Genomic DNA, 18811 nt, shown 5'->3' on the forward strand with positions numbered 1-18811 from the left:
GCGGAGCGGACTCGGCACGGAGTGGCGGTCGACGAAGGAGTAGGGGCAAGGTGGCGCGGTCCAACGACTGCGGCAGTGACGGGAGATGTGTCCGATGCGTGAGCAGGCAAAACAGATCGGCCAATCACCAGACGTACGTTATTCGGCAGAAGAGACGAGGCTTGGGCATGTTGGTATGACATACTTAAGGGAAATAAATAGCGCACAAGAGAAGACGGGACAAGCGAGGAGACACAGACAAGCGCTAAGACAAGTTCTCCTATTCGGCACTTTCCGCCGCGGCGCGGCGGCCGTTCACTTCGCAACGGTTCACTTCGCAAGAAATTTAACGAAGAAGATGACACATGTGCAATGTGTGGTAGATCTGTGGAAACAATTGAAAACCTCATACTCAAATGTCATGGTATCCATCCGGATGTCGACGCAGGCGCAGTCACTCTTCCTGAGGCCCTAGGGTTTAAAGATAGCGATGGTCATGTAAATAAATCTGCAGTGGAAGTTAGCAAAAAGCGATTGGAGGATTGGTGGCTTAAAAGCAGAGATGTGGCATAAAGTTAGAATTCTAGGAAACCGTAGGTAAAGTTGATGGCGAATCTTAATGAGAATTGCCAACACAGTAAACAAAAAAAATAATACAGAAAGAAAAGCTGAGCATGGTGGCAATTCCACCACCCCGTTTCAAAGGGGGCGCTCCTATCCATCCATCCACCCACCCACCCACCCACCCACCTGTCCGTCCGTCCGTCCGTCCGTCCGTCCGTCCATCCATCCATCCATCCACCCATCCATCCACCCACCAACCCACCCACCCATCCATCCACCCACCCACCCACCCACCCATCCATCCATCCACCCACCCACCCGTCCGTCCATCCATCCATCCATCCACCCACCCACCCGTCCGTCCGTCCATCCATCCATCCATCCACCCATCCACCAAACCACCCACCCACCCATCCATCCACCCATCCACCCACCCACCCATCCATCCATCCACCCACCCATTCACCCATCCATCCATCCACCCACCCATCCACCCATCCATCCATCCACCCACCCACCCACCCATCCATCCATCCACCCACCCACCCACCCACCCACCCACCCATCCATCCATCCGTCCGTCCGTCCGTCCGTCCAATCCATCCATCCACGGTCAGCGGGCACGCTCCGTTTGCTCGCAACGCCGCTGAGAGAGCTGCAATTTGGTAGCTCACGAACGTAGCGTGTGGTATTTTTTCGTCTTTCGCGGGCTTTCTTTAGATGCCGGAAAAGAGGGCCCCGTAGGAGATACGATGCTAAAATAAACTGGATCGCTTGTTTATAAACCTGCTCTACAACCAAACGCAACGGTCTCGGTACTAAAATGAATATTTGAAAATTTGCATCATTCATCTTACTTAACTACTAAAGCGCAATAAAATATATTCTGAGGAGCGCCACATGATGGAAAACAATGTATCGTTGGTTTCAGCGGGCTGCGATTTAATGCTTTTTTTTTAAATGCTTGGGTCAAGTTACGTGACACACCTTGTATATCCTTTCTGTACGTAACCATGTAGATTAAATACCATAAAAGAAACAAAAGCTGGCGTGGCGGAGTGGTTAGCGTGCTCGCCTCGCACTCCGGGGCCCCTAATTCAATTCCCCAATTCACTTATCTTTTTTTTATTTATTCAAATACCTCACGGGCTCCGACTGGAGTATTATGTGAGGGGGGTTAAATAACTGGGGAGTGAAGAAGAAGCAAGTAAAAGATGGTTTTTTTTTTTAACATCATTATACAAAAGCAAGCGAATTCGACCAATTTTCTACTCTGTTTTAATGCCTCTAGGAATTTTCGCTCACGGCGAACGCCGTCGACACCGACAACGGCTTTTCTGCGACACGGGGCCCTTAACGCTGTCTCGTTAAAACATTTCGTCGTCCTCCCAGCGTCCGTAGCAATATTACAGGGGGGCTGAGAACCAGTCCGGCACCAGGCAAAACGGACTTCTCTCATAGTGTATGGAACACAAAACCTTACGGAACGATTCAAAACAGCTCTCCTGGTCTTTTGGCAAGATATTTAAACTCGCAGGTAATCGGCGAAGGATGATAACCTGTGATACATACCGAGAAATTTTGTGTACAGCAAAGTGAAGAGCCAAAAGCTCTGCAAAGAATACAGGAGTGTAACCACGGATGCCGACGGAATAGCTCCAAGCTAGATCCTGCGAATGTCCTATCGATGTTTTCTCACAATTTGCGGAGACATCAGCGAAGAGAAGCGAGTGATGTGGAATGTTCTCTAGGCGATCACCAAAAAGACCATTTACGATACCAGCGGGCGTGTGATTCGCATTGGAGGATATGATATGTTAATAATGTCTCCAAACCGTTGCAAGGAGCTTACTCGTATATGACGGGATTTAAGGATTGCCAACTCTCCCACACAAATAATCCTATATCTGTTTACAGCCTTGGAGTCTCTTGCGAATATGATTTGTAATCGTCCGTTCATTTTAAAGCTCTAACTGGCATAAATCCTGCCATTGCTATTAATCTTACAAAACTGTTCTCTTTCCTTGCTACTCACATTACAGGAGTATAAAGTTACGTTTTCATGCCGCCCTTAGGTTACTGAAAGCTATTTCAGGGTAAAACTACATTGACTAAAGCCACCATCCTTATTCTACAACGACAAATATTTCACATCTTCAGAAAAAAATCGTTCGTCCGATCGCAAACGCATCAAATTACTTTTATTAAGCCCCCTTTTTCACGTTGGCATATCATTCGTAAAAGCGTCGCGCATGGAGATTTTATTAACACGGTACGCTGCATAGAAAACTCCGAGGACTATAGATACTTCGAAGAACTTTCAAACAAACCGCGAATGAATACAACACGACATTTAAAACTGCATTAATATTCTGGTGCACAAGGATTCGGAAAAGCGAGCATTAGAATGATCGTAGCCAGTAAAGAAATACTACTTATCAACGGAGTGTTATAGCTTTTAAAAATAACTACAGGATGATGCCTTCTTTCTGTAGGCGCTCACGCATATGTTTTATGCGCATTTCAATGCTCATTTTTTGTGTCCACGTGTGTTGTCTTTCAAAGCACTGTTTTATTTGCTATGTAGGCTTGATCACACAACGCATAACTAATTTATTCGGGTGTTTTTTTTTTTCCTTGGTTCTGCGCGGCCTGTAACAGACGGTGAGCTAGCCGTTATTAAGCAGATTCACGTAACTAATGTCGACTGAGCTAGAGTGAGGGATCGATTATGTCCATTATCGCCATCTTACAGCACTCGAGAGGAAGCAGTCAATCCTTATTTTGCAACTCATCCTCCGGTCTTTCGCACGTCAGGGGTTGCACTTTTCGCTTTAATAAAAAAAAAAAAGTTAAATATACGCCGAACCCAGTTTTGAAACCTTGGGTTTAACCGAAATAGGTCATAATTCTTTGCAATTAAGACATAGCTAGCTGGCTGACGAATGCGAGTTACACTCAGTAAAAGTTGAATGTCAACTATGTAGGGAAGTCGTGGGCATGATACGATGATGGTATTGTTGGAAACGCAGCGCAGTTGTGATATTTGAGTTATTGCTACGCGGGCTTACACGCCTCTGCGGCGAGGGAGTCTTGAAACTGCCTTCTAGTTACACACTATTTGTTGAGTTGAGTTGAGTTTATTAACATTTTAGTTCTCAGTACAAGAAACTAAGGGCCGGGAACAAAAGGTACAAAACCTGTACCTGGCTGGGTCCCCTGACCCCATAACAAAGTTGGTAGCGATGCACCCCGAATAAACAAATCATAAACTAACGAAGAAAAACGAACAAAGCACTTTGAGCGAAAACAATTTAACATATTTTGAAATTGTGCACAACACTCGTGCCAATATTTAAACAAAATAAAAACTGTTTTAGCAAAACCCTGTGCAGAAACCATCAGAAAAATACAGAATCCATCAGGAGAGACACTTATAATCAATAATGTACAACAAATAAGTATGATGAGCATAAATCAAATATAGTCCATTCCACTCAAAAGCAGTCACTCGAAAAAAGTACACATTCTGGAAATTCTTTCTTTCTTTCTTTCTTTCTTTCTTTCTTTCTTTCTTTCTTTCTTTCTTTCTTTTTATTTGTTGCTTAGACATTTGCCTAAGATTCACAAAAACCGTAAACCGAACTACAACCACACAATGAAAATTTGGTGCAAAAATCTTTTCAATGTATTAATAGAAGGATAATTGTTCACTATCATCACGTGCTTAGAGCTGTTAGTCGATTACTGACATTAAACCGCACATTGGCGTCGCGAAAAACTACTACCTGGCTACCGCGACGATTGAGCGCGAGTTTCATCGCTCCAATCAACACGCAGACCGCGTGATGCCCTTCTTTCGCGCTCAACTTCCGCTTCCGTGTTTGTTTGCCGTCTACCTCATTAGACACCATAGAACTATACAAAGTCGTGCTGGGGCCGTGAGCACATCATTGTTAATAAGGTCCTGGTAAATGATGTTTACTGTAGAAAGCTAGTGAGAAATAAGACTAATTGGGCTTACTGAAAATGCTGTTTTTTTTTCTTAGTCATTGAAACAATGCAAAGCATATCAAATTTGTTATCTCTCACTGATTCGTCTTTTTTTTATATGCAAGTGACCAAGAGTTGCGTGGGAGTCGAGCAAGCCACCAAGTTGCATGTGATTTGTGCCAGCAACCATGAGCAGGCTGGCAATTTTGCAAATCGCCAGTGGTTACATTCATTCAATGACGCAAGCTTTCAATGTAAGTACCTTGCTTTTGGCACTGCATTGCTTCGGGATCCATGCACTGAGCAGCAAAATTGCTTCAAGAACAATAATGGGGTGCAGCAAACAAGACAAGACGAATTATGAAACGCGTGATGAAGGCGAAAAAGAGGAAAAATCGAACGACTATGAGATAAAACCACGTGAAAAAAGATGACCAACAATAACCCGGAAAAAACATGACCAACAAGGAGGGATGAAGTCTGAAGATACAGCACCTAGCGTCAAGTGATAAAAACTGAAGATCATTCCTGAAGAACAGTCGTCTTAGCGTCTAAGAATCTAAAAATTGTAAAACACCGAAAGAAAGGACGAAATAAGAGCACAAAACCAAGAGCACAAAACAAAACCGTGATCGATCTTGAGTTTCAACACATTTTTCTTTCATTTTGCCAACATGCAACACTATGCCACGTTTGCCCTACAGCCAACTGGCGACGAAAACTACACGCGTGAACTGCGAGCATGGCCAAGGTCAATTGAAATAGGTCGCGAAGCCGGGGCTTGAATGCGGTCCAGAACCAAGTGCTAGCGACATCAAATTAGGGGTGGAACTAAAGCGCCAAAATGAAATGAGTGGACAAACACGACTAGAAGGGTCAACACCGGGCAAAACCTTAGTAGTGATCACTTCATCCTTAGCATCACCTTCCCCACGACAAAACTTAAAAACAAAGCAAAAGAAATACGAACCACGGATTGGGACAAGTTCAGGCAACTTCGCGACAAAACAGCTCCAAAGGAGATCTCTAACCTTAGTGACTGGGTTATCTCCCTGAATGAGGATGTCAGCTCCACTAGCGTTGTGGTGCCAGTTGAGAAGGAGGAGCAGATTGCAGACTCAAAACTGTTACACCTGTGGCAGGCACAAAAAGGCCTCCAAAAACGCTGGAAGAAGCAAAAACACAACAAGCGACTACGCAAAAAGATCGCTGAAATCGAGAGGCGAATCGAGGAACATACACTTACTCTTCAAAAACAACAATGGAACCAAATATGTGAAAGCGTCAATGGACAGCTCGGAAATAAGAAGACATGGCATCTTCTAAGACACCTGCTCGACCCAGAACAAACACGTCCCGTGCAACAAAGTCAACTGTACAGACTCATACATAAATATGAGGGTACAACTGAAGACCTAATCAAAGAGCTAGCAGAACGTTATCTAAACACGGATGATGGTACCACTCAACCAGACTACCGGGGGACTCCTAATCCAAATTTAGACGCAGACATCACAGACGCAGAGGTCTGGTACGCAATTGGAAAACTGCGGACAACATCTGCGGCAGGACCAGACAAAGTAACAAATAAGACTCTCAGGAACTTAGACGCAACGTCGATCGCGGCGGTTACAGACCTTATGAACAAATACTGGCATGCAGGCAACATACCACCAGAGTGGAAACACGCGAAAATCACTTTTATTCCTAAAGCGGGTAAGAAACTCAGCACTGAGAATCTACGCCCAATTTCATTAACATCATGCCTAGGCAAACTCATGGAGCATGTCATCCTCAATAGGCTCCAAAACTATGCGGAGGACATGAACCTCCTACCTGAAACAATGTTAGGATTCAGGGCCCAACTATCTACCCAGGACATACTCTTGCAGCTTAACAAGGACATAATTGAAGCTGACGAGGGAACAGGAACGAAAGCAATATTGGGTTTAGACCTTGTTAAAGCTTTCGACAACGTCACCCACAAAGCCATTTTGACAAACTTGTCAGAACTCAACCCCGGAGAAAGAACGTACAACTACATCCGATCCTTCCTCACTAACAGAACAGCAGTGATAACGGTCGGAACAATAGAGTCTGCCCCAATCACACTAGGAAGTAAAGGAACGCCACAGGGCTCCGTCCTGTCCCCTTTCCTTTTTAACCTCTCCCTCATCAAAATTCCCCCCAAACTGGCACAAATACCAGACCTACATCACACGTTCTATGCAGATGACATCACACTTTGGGTAACCAAAGGATGCGAAGGCTACATAGAAGACACACTCCAAGCAGCAGTGGACATCATTGAGGCATGCGCATGGGAATCCGGCCTCACTTGTTCTGAGCAAAAATCTGAACTCTTCGTGATCCGTCGTAAACAAAGAGGTAGGCGTACCACGACATCCCCCCCCCCCCCCCCCCCCCCCCCCGCAAATAAACGTCTATGTTAATGGACGATCTGTCAAAGTGGTACAGACCATGAGAATACTGGGGTTGTATTTACAAACAAATGGAAAGAATACTGACACACTCACTAAGCTAAAACGCACGGTAGAAGCGACGGCGCGATTAATCCGCCGCATAGCTAACCGCAGACAAGGGGTGAGGGAAAGAGATTTATTCCGACTAGTGCAGGCCTTTGCGCTAAGCAGGATACTCTATGCCACCCCTTATCTCAAATTTTCGAAAGCAGAAAAGGACAAATTGGATAGTATGATACGGCAGGCCTATAAGGCTGCGTTAGGACTCCCACTAAATGCCTCAACTGAAAGGCTTATGAGGTTAGGAATACATAACACCTACAATGAACTGAAAGAAGCCCATTTAATGGCTCAAACAGCGCGATTAGCCAATTCCAGAACTGGCAGGAGTATTCTTACCAGGCTCGGAATTAACTTTCAACCTACGAATAACGATGCTAAAGTAGACTTACCCCGCGACTATAGGACGGCCCTACTAATCAAACCACTCCCCAAAAACATGCACCCCTTAAACCATGAGGGTAGAAGACAAGCAAGAGCCAAAGCCTTACATAACAAATACAGACAGTGCGCTGGAACACTTTATGTAGATGCGGCAGAATACAAAAATCCCAATGCCTTTGCAATTGTGGTTGTGAACGAGAATGGTGACCACATCGTCTCGGCGACAATCAAAACGAAATCCTCTGAAACGGCAGAAGAGGCGGCTATAGCCCTCGCCCTAGCGCATACCCAAGGGAGCATCATCTTCAGCGATTCCAAAATGGGTATCAATAATTTCGCTAAAGGACGAATTACAAACACCTCCCTTAGAATCCTTAACACAACCAAATTCTCACCAAATTATTCCGAATTGATATGGGTCCCAGCCCATTCGGGGAATCCGGGGAACGAGGCAGCCCACAATAAAGCCCGAGGTTTCGTCGACCGGGCAGTGGATGAGTCTGGCTCCCTGAATTTCACGAAGGACTCCATGATCACATATCATGATCTCACCAATCATTTTAAGCTAGAGAGGAGAATTTTCCCCCCTCCAGACAAAAGACTTACTAAAGAACAAGAGGTTACGTGGCGTCGTCTACAGACGAGATCGATACGCACCCCATCACTCCTCGCGCACATTCATCCAGATCTTTACAACCCAAACTGCAAACACTGTGGCCAACGTGCTACCTACGATCACATCCTGTGGGACTGCAAAATAGAGCCACCTCCGGGTGATCTAGTTACAGCTCCTTCTCTCGAGCGGTGGGAGACCGTGCTGGCTAGCTCTGACCCCAGAACGCAAGTTTTGGCGGTGGAGTGGGCTGACAAAGTCGTCGAGGGCTATGTACTCTCGACCACTTAACGCGACCTTTTGCCAAGCTCTTCCCGGCGAATAAAATGTTTTACAATCAAAAGAGGAAACTAATTAGGACATATTTTGTGTTTCAAAAGCATTCAAAAACAATTGCAGTGATTCCGATTTAAAATGTTTTAGTTGTGTGCATTTTGTTAGAAAGTATAGCGCTTGCTTTGTAAAAATTTTATGACAGCGTTCGCTCAGAGCAGCGGCAATGGCAGCGGGACGATGCCAAGGTTGACGGTGCTCTGATCTTTTGACCATTCTGGTTGCTTTTGTTTGAAACTCGATTCTTCTAGCCCTACTTTTTCCTCGTTGCTTGTTGCTCGAGTTCTTGGTGTGCATCGTTCGTGTACAGTTTCCGCTTTTCCCTTTTGCCAGCGCTTCTGTGTAGTTTCGTTCGGTTGGGTGCGGTTCTGTCGCTTTTGCCCCAAAAGGGCATCGTCTGTGGCCATGGGGCCCCCATACGCAAAAAAGAGGTGTGCGGTTGCATGATGTGCGAGCGATAACCTGTCTGGCGGCGTCACATTTCATCGCTTCAGCGCTACACCTGCGACATTCAGCGCGACACCTGAGGCGAGGACGAAGGAAAAAGGCACAACGAGAACTGACTACCGAAAAATAGCGTTGGTGGTCGGCACTCGTCGTGTCTTCTTTCTTCGTTCTCGTGTCGGGTGTCGCGCTGAAGCGTCGCGGCGTTCAACAGTTTATTTTTCCCGCCAAGCAGCACGTGACGCTGACGTCACAAATATGACCTGACAAAAACACGTGAGTTTGACGTCACTTTTTAGTTGTCCACGCATTTCGAAGACGGCGCTGGCTGCGCACCACAAGCCGCCATGTTTTGAACGTATGGGCTTCTATGCAGCCTACGCTACCATAGTACATCTACCTTGGCATGGCACTCACCGATGCTGATTGCTCCGTCGAAGAATGGCCGCCTGCTCTCGGTTGGTTGTTGCAGGCGCTAATGGCATAGCACACACGAGGATGAACACGAGACGAACCCCCACCCAAAATTTCTAGGCTTGGCTCCCTGGCTAATTCCTGGTTAGTTTGAACTTTTATTTGGCGCATTTACTAAATATTTTTTTTTTAACTCGCAGCATCATGGCCGGCGGGGTTGGTGCGCATTGAGGCACCCCTACGCACGGCTAGGGTAGCTATGTTAGAGCACTGCACGGGCCACAATCTGAGGCCCAAGCCCGGCCCGGGCCCGAGACCTGAAGCCCGAGCCTGGCCCAGGCCCGCGGCTTCAAGCCCGGGCCCGGCCCAGGCCCGCTAAATTATCGCTGTAGCGAGCCCGGCCCGGCCCGTGAATCCCGGAGTGAGGCCCAGCCCGGGCCCGGCCCGGCCGCGTATTCGCCAACTGCAGCCTGTACAGCCACAAGGCTTGAAACCACGGTGAATTTATCTGACTGAAGATTGTCACAACGCCTTACCTAAAAGGGATAATAATCCTCTTAAACGGCGTTATATGGCACTAAGCATCACGATTTGCGACCTAAAAGGGAAAAAATGAAAAAAATGTATTTAAAAAAAGCAATAAAACTACGGTACAGAAAGCGGAGTCGAACGGCCGACCTTCCATACGCAACACGAGCCTCTAATCATAGCCATGCTCTAATCCACTGCGCCATAGCAGCGATGCCAAGCCGTCGTTCTGAATGAATATTTATAACCAGCCTTAATGTGGCTGCTACCTGCCGGTGGGCGGCGCTGTCATCGCTGGCTGTACCGGCTGCATTTGGCGAACACGCGGCCCGGCCCGTATCACAGTAACGCTTGAGGTATACTGCTCACTCTGGGCAAGCAGACTGCGACTAGATCGATAAGGAACTCGCCGACAAAGGTTCTGAAACCACAGTTTGGGTTGAAGAAAGTTGCTTCTTTTTAACCCAGAAGGAAGTGATTAACAGTAGCGCTCGCAAGGCCTGTCCTTTGGACAGTGATCTCGTGTACGTGCGCAAAGATAAACTGGGAAGTTCCGAGAGCCAAATAAAAAGGGCTGCATTCAAGCGTAATAGACTACTTTTCATTTCGCCATGATTTTAATCAGTTATATTTTGCCGCCAACGAAGTATAAACATTGAAGCTGGCTAGCAAGCAGTGGGATGACATTTTTTTAGTGAACGCGATCTCTCAGGCTTAACTCATAGCCGAACTGGTCGCCTTTCAGCAGAAACGAAAAGCTAAAAGGCTTGAGTATTTCGCGGTGTGTATTTGAAGACTATAAGCATCCTAAACATATATTCTTCCCGAATGCATTTCTAATAGTTTACAGGTATGTTTTGGGATGACGAACGATCAATGGCCAATTAAGGCAGGTTGAATTTAACTTTTACTGGTGGAGCAGAAGATAACGCGCGAACCACGTGATAACTTATAGTGCAGAACACTTGTCATGGCAAGAAGGCTCTTGAAGAAGCGAGGAGGGATAGATGTGGTTATGAGATGAGAACTACAAACTCTCGCAAGCTTTTGTGGCTATTTAATTTACGACATGTTCCGGTCAGCTGATCAAAAAGAAAACCAAACGCGCTTTAGTTTGTGAATTTTCTCTCATGAGAAAGATATAGCTAAAAATAAAAGCTATGTTTGGGGGGCTGTGATAGACACCGAAGCAAAGGGCTCCGGATCATTTCGACCACCTGGGTATCTTCAACGAGCAATGATACTGCAAAGTACGCTGTCATCCTTGCCACCTAAATAAAAATGCGGCCGCCGAGGTTAGGAGCAAACCCTAGTTCACCGGCTCAGTAGTCAAGAAACTTGACCGCTAAGCCACCGCGGCGCGGAAATAGGGAAATAAATAAGTCAATGAATAAAGCTTAGTTTTTTCTCAACGCGTGCTATAACCCATAGCTCATCCGTGTCGCTGCTCCAATGCCGCAGTTGTGTACTTCACTCTGCAATAGTGAATGAATAGTCGGACATCAGCCGTTTCTGTACAAACCGAAGGCCGGCTCGGGTCCGCAGCTTTAAGCCCGAGCCCGGCCCAGGCCCGCAACTTCAGGCCCGGGCCCGGCCCGGCAAAACAAATCATGTCCCGGCCCGACACGGCCCGCGGGCCGGGCCGGGCCCGGGCTTTCGGGCCGGCCCGAGCCCGTGCAGTGCACTAAGCTATGTAAGGACATCTCTGGGGAAAATATTCCATTAAGTCAAGGAGCCGTGATAGAGCTGCTTCCAGTTCTTGAGGCAAATGACGATACAACTCCTGCAGCGGCTTCCAAAATGCCTTGCACTTGGGAGGCTACATGCCGCCAATCCTTATGACAAAGAAGCACGAAGAGCGGTGACGGCATACAAAAGCTGCCGCTGCATTTACTATGGATGTTCCCATATCGAGCCGGAGTCAGAATTGCGGCAACTGCAAAAAATATCGCGAACAAAGACACTCGGAGCGAATGGCCTTTTCCACACCTGTCTCAATGAGGCACAAAATTTTGTCACTTCGAGCTTTCAACTGTGATGCTTAACAAGTCTAACAGAAAAAAAAAGTGCGCAACAAAATGAAGCTCGACTGCCTTACGGTGATTAGATCATGTTCGATCTACGACTTCAATGCTAAAACAGCTTCAGTGTCTACTGGGTTGTTGGCTAGAACGTGACAAAATCGGCTCTTTCCTCGTTGGCGTTGCATAACCCTCCTCGCAGCGCCGCCCCTCCTCCTCCGCTGTAATGGGGTGTTCGGCGTATTTTCCTGTTTTCGATTGTTTACTGTATGTTTCTCTTGCACTGATCTGTGCAATTGCTTGCCACTGCACTACTGCTTGACCTACTGCTTGCCACAGTCCTTGAAGGAATGCATCCAGCTCTCAAAAAGTCTACAGGGAGAATAGTGATACTGCATCTAGTTTGTTTCATTCCCGCTGCATATGCTCAAAGCATAAATTAATTTCTTGCTTTTTCCCTCGTATGCCAAATACAACACTTATCCGGCAATTCCTGAACGTGGTAACGTTTTCGAGGTGTCAGTGTAAGTTCAACGCGGGAAAACCCAAGTCGCCGCTACGAATAATTCAAACAAGGTGCACAAATCAGTGCAATAGAAACATCCCGTAAACAATCGAAAACGGGAAAATACGGCGAATCCACTGTTAGAGCGGAGGAGGAGGGGCGGCGCTACGAGGAGGGTTATGCAACGCCAACGAGGAAAGAGCCACAAAATCACTCTCGCAAATTCACACTATCTCTACCAACGTTACTAGAACAATCAGTTTCACAGCTCTGCCCTGAGAACTGTCCCAAGTGGCGGTCGCACGAACTAGTGGCGCTGCAATCGAGTCTTGCTCCCTCGTCGCCGCTCGGTGCGGCTCGCTGGCCCTGCTGCGCCCTTTTTAAAGAGCGCTCGCGACAGCCGTTTTGTGTCGTCTGCTTCTCAGCTAATTTTAAGGCGAAAGCCTTTAATGCCTCATACTGTCGTTAGCAGCCGTGTCGGCAGATGTGTCCGCTTTCCGCGTCACTACTTAAAAAAAACTGTCGAGGCTGAGAATCGAACCGGGGCCTTTGGCATTTGAAGTCACTAACTACTCATTTGGCATTTGAACTAATCATTAACTCATGACTAGTTAGTCATGATTGGTTAGTCATGACTAGTTATTAATTAACCAGTCATTACTAGTCATGAATGGTTAGTCAGTCATGGTTAGTCATGACTGGTTAGCCATGGCTAACCATGACTAATGACACATTAGTCCTGGCTGGTTAATCATTAAGCAGTCGACTAGTTAGTCATTAACCAGTCATGACTAGTTAGGACTGTTTAGTCATGACTGTTTTGTCATGACCAACGTTACTAGAACCAAGTTCTAGTAACGTTGTGTGCCAACGGCCGTGTGGCCTAAGTTGCGTGGAAAGGCTTTCGGCTCGCGCACTTTAGATCGTCAAAGTGGCCCCTGAATTTTTTGTTAGTATTTTGTGACATTGGGCCTCTTCATGCTGACCTGCTTTGCACCGGGATGCAATAGCGGGTATCCCAACGATGACTCCACGGACAGTCATTTCAGCGTTTTTGCAATTTTTTTCACAATATTAACAGCCTAATTTTGCATCACACAAACGTGTCCTCCAAGATAACACGCAGCTTCGAAGCAAAAGCTGCCGTAATGGAAGTATTATTTTTAGGGGTGTGCGAATATCAAATTTTTCGAATACGAATCGAATACGAATACTTGATTCCGAATATCGAATCGAATACCGAATAATCAAGGACAGATGCATTTAACCTATACAAAACATTTATTTGAGCACCCAGGAACATCACAGTTCAACTATCGAGGATTAAATAAACACAGAAAGTTTGTGGCTGCACAAAAAGTATCAAAGTCTCGAACATTATTCTTAGAAGAGTGGAAATATCAGAGAGGATGGCTAGTACACAGCATTGATTAAAGCTAGCTTGCCATCACCACAAAAGCGCGTTGCTGGAATGAACATAAAAGGCTGTCGTGAAGGAAAACCAGCTGCCCCACATGGTCAGGCAGTAGTAGTTCCCTTCCAGCTGAAACGACTCCTCCAGCCACAGAAAATTCCCTCTCACTTGGAACTGACCTGGCACGTATTGCGAGGTACTTCGTGCACAGTTCTGGCTATAGCAGCTTCGCAGGTATAGCCACAAAAGAGCGCAGTCAGCTACGGCATGGCCCTTGGAGGAAGGAAACATTTTCCTTCCTCGAAGGCAAAATTCGAAGGAAAAAATTTCCTTCATCCATGTTAGAGTGTACTAGAAAGGTCTGAGTGAGACGAACGAGGCGCTCAAAGCGAGGCGCTGGCTGTCGACAGAATAGAGGGCGCTGTGATCGCAGTGGATTGGCTGGGCGCGCCGGCAGACGCGGCGCAAGCTGTGCGCTGCGGCCCCTTCTGCGGCGTCTTGTCTGTACGGGTTGATTCTTTTTATTCAAACAGGGGTCATTGGCGCAGTACAGCACAAGATAGGTCCCCGAGGTATTTTGGAACGCTTGTAGTCGCTGTCTCCACAAAAACCAGAAATTGACCGTCCCCTCCATGTGCGCGGCAGGCGAGTTGCAACTGCAGCGCACTCCACAAGTTCGCGTGTATGTCTGGCCTGGCAGCTTACACCGAGTCTACCATTAGCAAACTTTTGTTCTTCGAATACTGATGAAATATCCGTCGTCATGCAAAGGTAAATAAAAAGTCCTTAACCAGACAATGTGTATTAGGCAGCGGAATCGCGAAAGAATATGGTGTCAGCGCGGAAACGAAATAAATTTTCGCGGAATGAATGGACGTGCACAAAAACGGAGCGCAGGAATGCGTTCGGCGCGATTTCGCGCTTCCAAATGAAAGTCTGGAATCGCAAAGTAGAGAAATGTTACAAGGTCGGAGCGCTAAAGGGCCTCCGCGTGCGCAAATCGCAACAGCTGAGTGCAAGACTGGGATTCGAACACCACTCAGCGCTCAATTTACTTCTCTCTGAACACTGGCCAAAGTACTGTACGTTGTACAAGCAAAATAGTTTCTTAGTGTTGCGTAAGGATGAATACATTTTTGGTTATGGTAATAAAAGGCCGTGAAACATGTCAATAATTGAAAAGGAATGATGTATATTAAACCACTGATGGCAAGTGCAACTCAAATGTATGGCCAACTGATGCAAAATAGGTCAACATTTATTTTGCGAAAGCAACAAGCAGTACTGCTTGTCAGCGTCATAGGCACCTGCGCACTTTTAGGTGCTTCGTCCTTTGACGCCTTTCATCATTTGATTTGTTTATGCCCTTAATCAGGAAGTGGAGCCGTGTTACAATACAAAACTTCACAACCTTGCACTTTACTTCGCCTTCATGGACTGTGCATCTAATTGTTTTTGTTCTGGTCCTGAGCAGTGACAGCACGTGCAGAATGCTGTCAGCATGTGTAACTGATTCATGCTGAAGCAGCCCGTAAAGGCACTCTCCCGACTCGTCGTCGTAGTTTCCACTGTCCTGCACGGCCGTAGGTGCAGGCTTTCTTCCTTTTGCAGCCCGGGCTTTTGAGCACGGTAGACGTGCCCCGCTTGCGTAGTGCACGTTTCACAGGTGCCTTTGAGCTCAAATACTTCGGCTTATTGGGAAAAAGCGTGGGCACTGCTTCCGGTGTGAGCGCGGGCACTCCGCGCGCAATTCTCACTTCTTTGCCGGCCACTAGTCACTAAGTATGTACCGTTCTTCAAAGTGCAGCTCACACACTGCGCAGTTCTCATCCAGAGGTTTGTCAGCGCGATGGGGGTTCCGCTCCCAGGCTTTCCTTCGAACCGCATCTTTCGGGACGCTGAACAACGACAGCTTCTTCTCGGCTGGGACGCCCGCGTAGCCGGTGCGACATCCAGGTGCGTAGCGGTGACGATGCCTTCGATTAGGCATGCCACACACTTTGATGGTAACTGCAGGATAAAAGAGTGATCACAAAAGAACGAGCTACGCGAAAAAAAAAAAAAAAAACGCCGCCGCTAGCTGCTCGAGAACATTCCTGACGCATCGTCTGCTCCGGCGCAACCCAATCCACTTCGACCGCAGCGCCACCGCAGCATTTTCGACGCGGAGCGCCTCACCCCCAAGCAAGCGCGGAGCCGGTTGTTCGGCCCACTCAGACCTTTCTAGTACACTCTAATCCATGTGCATCATAGAGTTTCTTACTATTACCTAGAGGGAAAGCTGGCGGCGCTGCCCTTCAGCCACCGTGGACGCCCAAAGCATCATGGGGCGGTGAGCTACTTGTTGCGGAACAGTCGTAGTTTTTCGGGAACACAGAGTGGTACTACTCAGACGTTTCATTTCAAAAACGTTGTTCGTGTGTGCGCAGACGACTTTCGCGCGACCGCAGTGTGCAAAAACCATAGTAGTGAAAACGCGACGACACACGACGCCAATAAAAGGTTTTACTCTTCTGAAATGCCATTAAAAAACCTCTTAAAGTATCTAAGCAACAACATTTTTTTTTAAAACATATTTACTTTTAAAAGTGCGCTTGTTAATTACGAAATATTAGTTCTTATAGTGTTCATTGCTTGGCCAATAGGAGAGCGAGTCGTCTCTTATTTTGGGCAAATTTTGCACTTAAATGCTTTTCTGCTCGTTTGTTGCAATCATTAGACAAGATTTTCAATGTCAGGACGTTTGTAGTTATCAAACAGCTTTATTTCTTGATTATTTTTTGGCCAAAAGTTGCAGTTCCGCAACAAGTAGCTCACCGCCCCATGATGCTTTGAGCGCCCATGGTGGCTGAGGTGGTCACGTGGGGTCTCCATGCAAACTCCCATAGACGGCTTGCCAGCTTTCCCTCTAGGTAATAGTAAGAAACTCTATGATGTGCATTGCTCTGGGCGCCGCCATGTTGTTATGTCTCTGTCGATAGGGCTTGCGGACCGAAATGAACGCCGGGGCTCACAATGAATATTCGGCTAGATACGAATATTCGCGTCGGGCGAATATTCGAAAGAACACGAATACTTGAATTTCGATTCGAATACGAATACTAAAAATGTAATATTCGAAATATATTCGAAAATTTAGAATATTCGCACACCCCTAATTATTTTACTGCAGCCATGTAGAGCGCGAATGCAGCTCGCCAAAACCTCATATGTGCCGGCCGCTCCACGCTTCCGCGCTGCGTGTAGCAGACGACGCGCCCAGCAGAGAGCAAGACTCGACTGCAGCGCCGTTAGTTCTCGTGACCGCCGCTTGGGACACTCTCCTCCGCTGGGCGGTATGGGGAGCTGTGAAACTGAGTTGGTTCTAGTAGCGTTGATCTCTACGCACAGAGCATTTAATAATTCATCTGTTTGCAACGTACCTGTGCCTTAAGCAGGGCAGAATCGTGGGCCTGTTGGTAAGGCATGTCAAGGGAGAAAACCAGCCAAAAAAGACGGAAACACAAGAAGAGAACGACACAGGACAACGGCTGGACTAACAACTGAATTTTTCATTGAGTACAGACCGCCAGGTAATCACCACGCATGCGCCAAGGCAACACTCAAACATGATCACTCAAATAATCAAATTCTTTTGCCGTTAATGCTATCGATGGTGAGCTGACGCAAGCATTACCATGTTAGGCAATCTGGAAGGCCTCAAAGATTTCACGAGCCTTCCGTGCTTTTCCGCAGCCCAGGATGGTGACATCTGCGAAACGTGGGGAACATTTTCCGGGACATCTACTGCAATGCAGAGCAAGATTACCATCTTCACCAGCGCCGACTTTTGTTCTGTGCTTGCGCAACCTCTCGTTCACACAGTCCCCAGTCTGACCTATGTAAAATTTTCCACAGGTCAGCGGAATCTTGTAGATCACTTCGGTCCGGCACTTTGTGTACATAGTTCTATGTTTGGTCGTGCAACGCTTCTTTTTTCCGCCAGGCATAATTCGTGCGCAAAGACCTGAAAGCTTAACTGGCGCAGAAAACACCAAATGACCCCCTGGCGCTCAGCGACTTTCTTAACATTGTGCGCCACTTTGTGCAGATAAGGCATGACTTGCACTTTTTTCCTTTTGTCAGTTGCATCATTGTTTCCCTTCTTGGCCATGCCATTCATCTCCTTTAATACGGATTCAGCGACCGCTCTCAACATTTCTCCTGGGAAGCCTGCATCAGATAGACGTTGGGCTTGCGTAGTGACACTGGTTGACACGGTGTGGCAGCAACATTTTTTCACGGCGTTATGGAAACAAGCCTTGGCAATACCTCGCTTGACTAGTTTAGAGTGGTTAGAGTCAAAGGGTAGCAGCCCCTTTTTTGTTCTTGGTGAGTACATCCAGCACACATGGCCTTTTCCAGAAAAGGTTAGCAACAAGTCTAAAAAACGGATGGAATTGTTAGTGGCTAGTTCGTGAGTAAACTTCAAATGGGATGAGCAGCGTCTAAAGGCACCCAAAACATGTTCAACCATCATCTTATAGGAGTCAATAGGTCCGATGTTTAAAAGCACTAAAAAGTCATCAACATATCTGACAACTCGCAGAACACACCCGTCGTCCAAAAACTTACAAGGGAGCGGTCAAACTTTGCTAAGAAAATATTGCAAAGCACTGGGGCTACACAAGCTCCTATACAAATTCCATTTTTCTGGATATAAAACTTGTTATTAAACTCAACCAGTGTCGAAGAGAGGTACATTGCAAGAAGCTCCAAAAAACTTTCGCTCTGAATACCACATCTTGTTTGAAAGGCCACTTCACCGGACTCTTCAATAAGTTCTTTCACCGCATGGAACAGTTCGTCGCGAGGAATTGAGTAGAAAACGTCCTCGATGTCCACAGAGAAGGCCATGTTAGCTCCTTGTAGGTCTTGCTGGAGCTCCTGCACGAGTGACGCTGAGTTCCTAATCCCGAAAGGGTCTATTGGACAAAGACTATTCAGATGTCGTTGAAGATAGTGTCCAACCACTTTCTGCCACGAGCCCTCTTGTAACAATGGCTCTCAACGGTACCGATGGCTTGTGTGTCTTTG

This window comes from Amblyomma mixtum, chromosome 2 (genome assembly GCF_055824585.1).
Source record: "Amblyomma mixtum isolate Tamu chromosome 2, ASM5582458v1, whole genome shotgun sequence".
NCBI lineage: Eukaryota > Metazoa > Arthropoda > Arachnida > Ixodida > Ixodidae > Amblyomma > Amblyomma mixtum.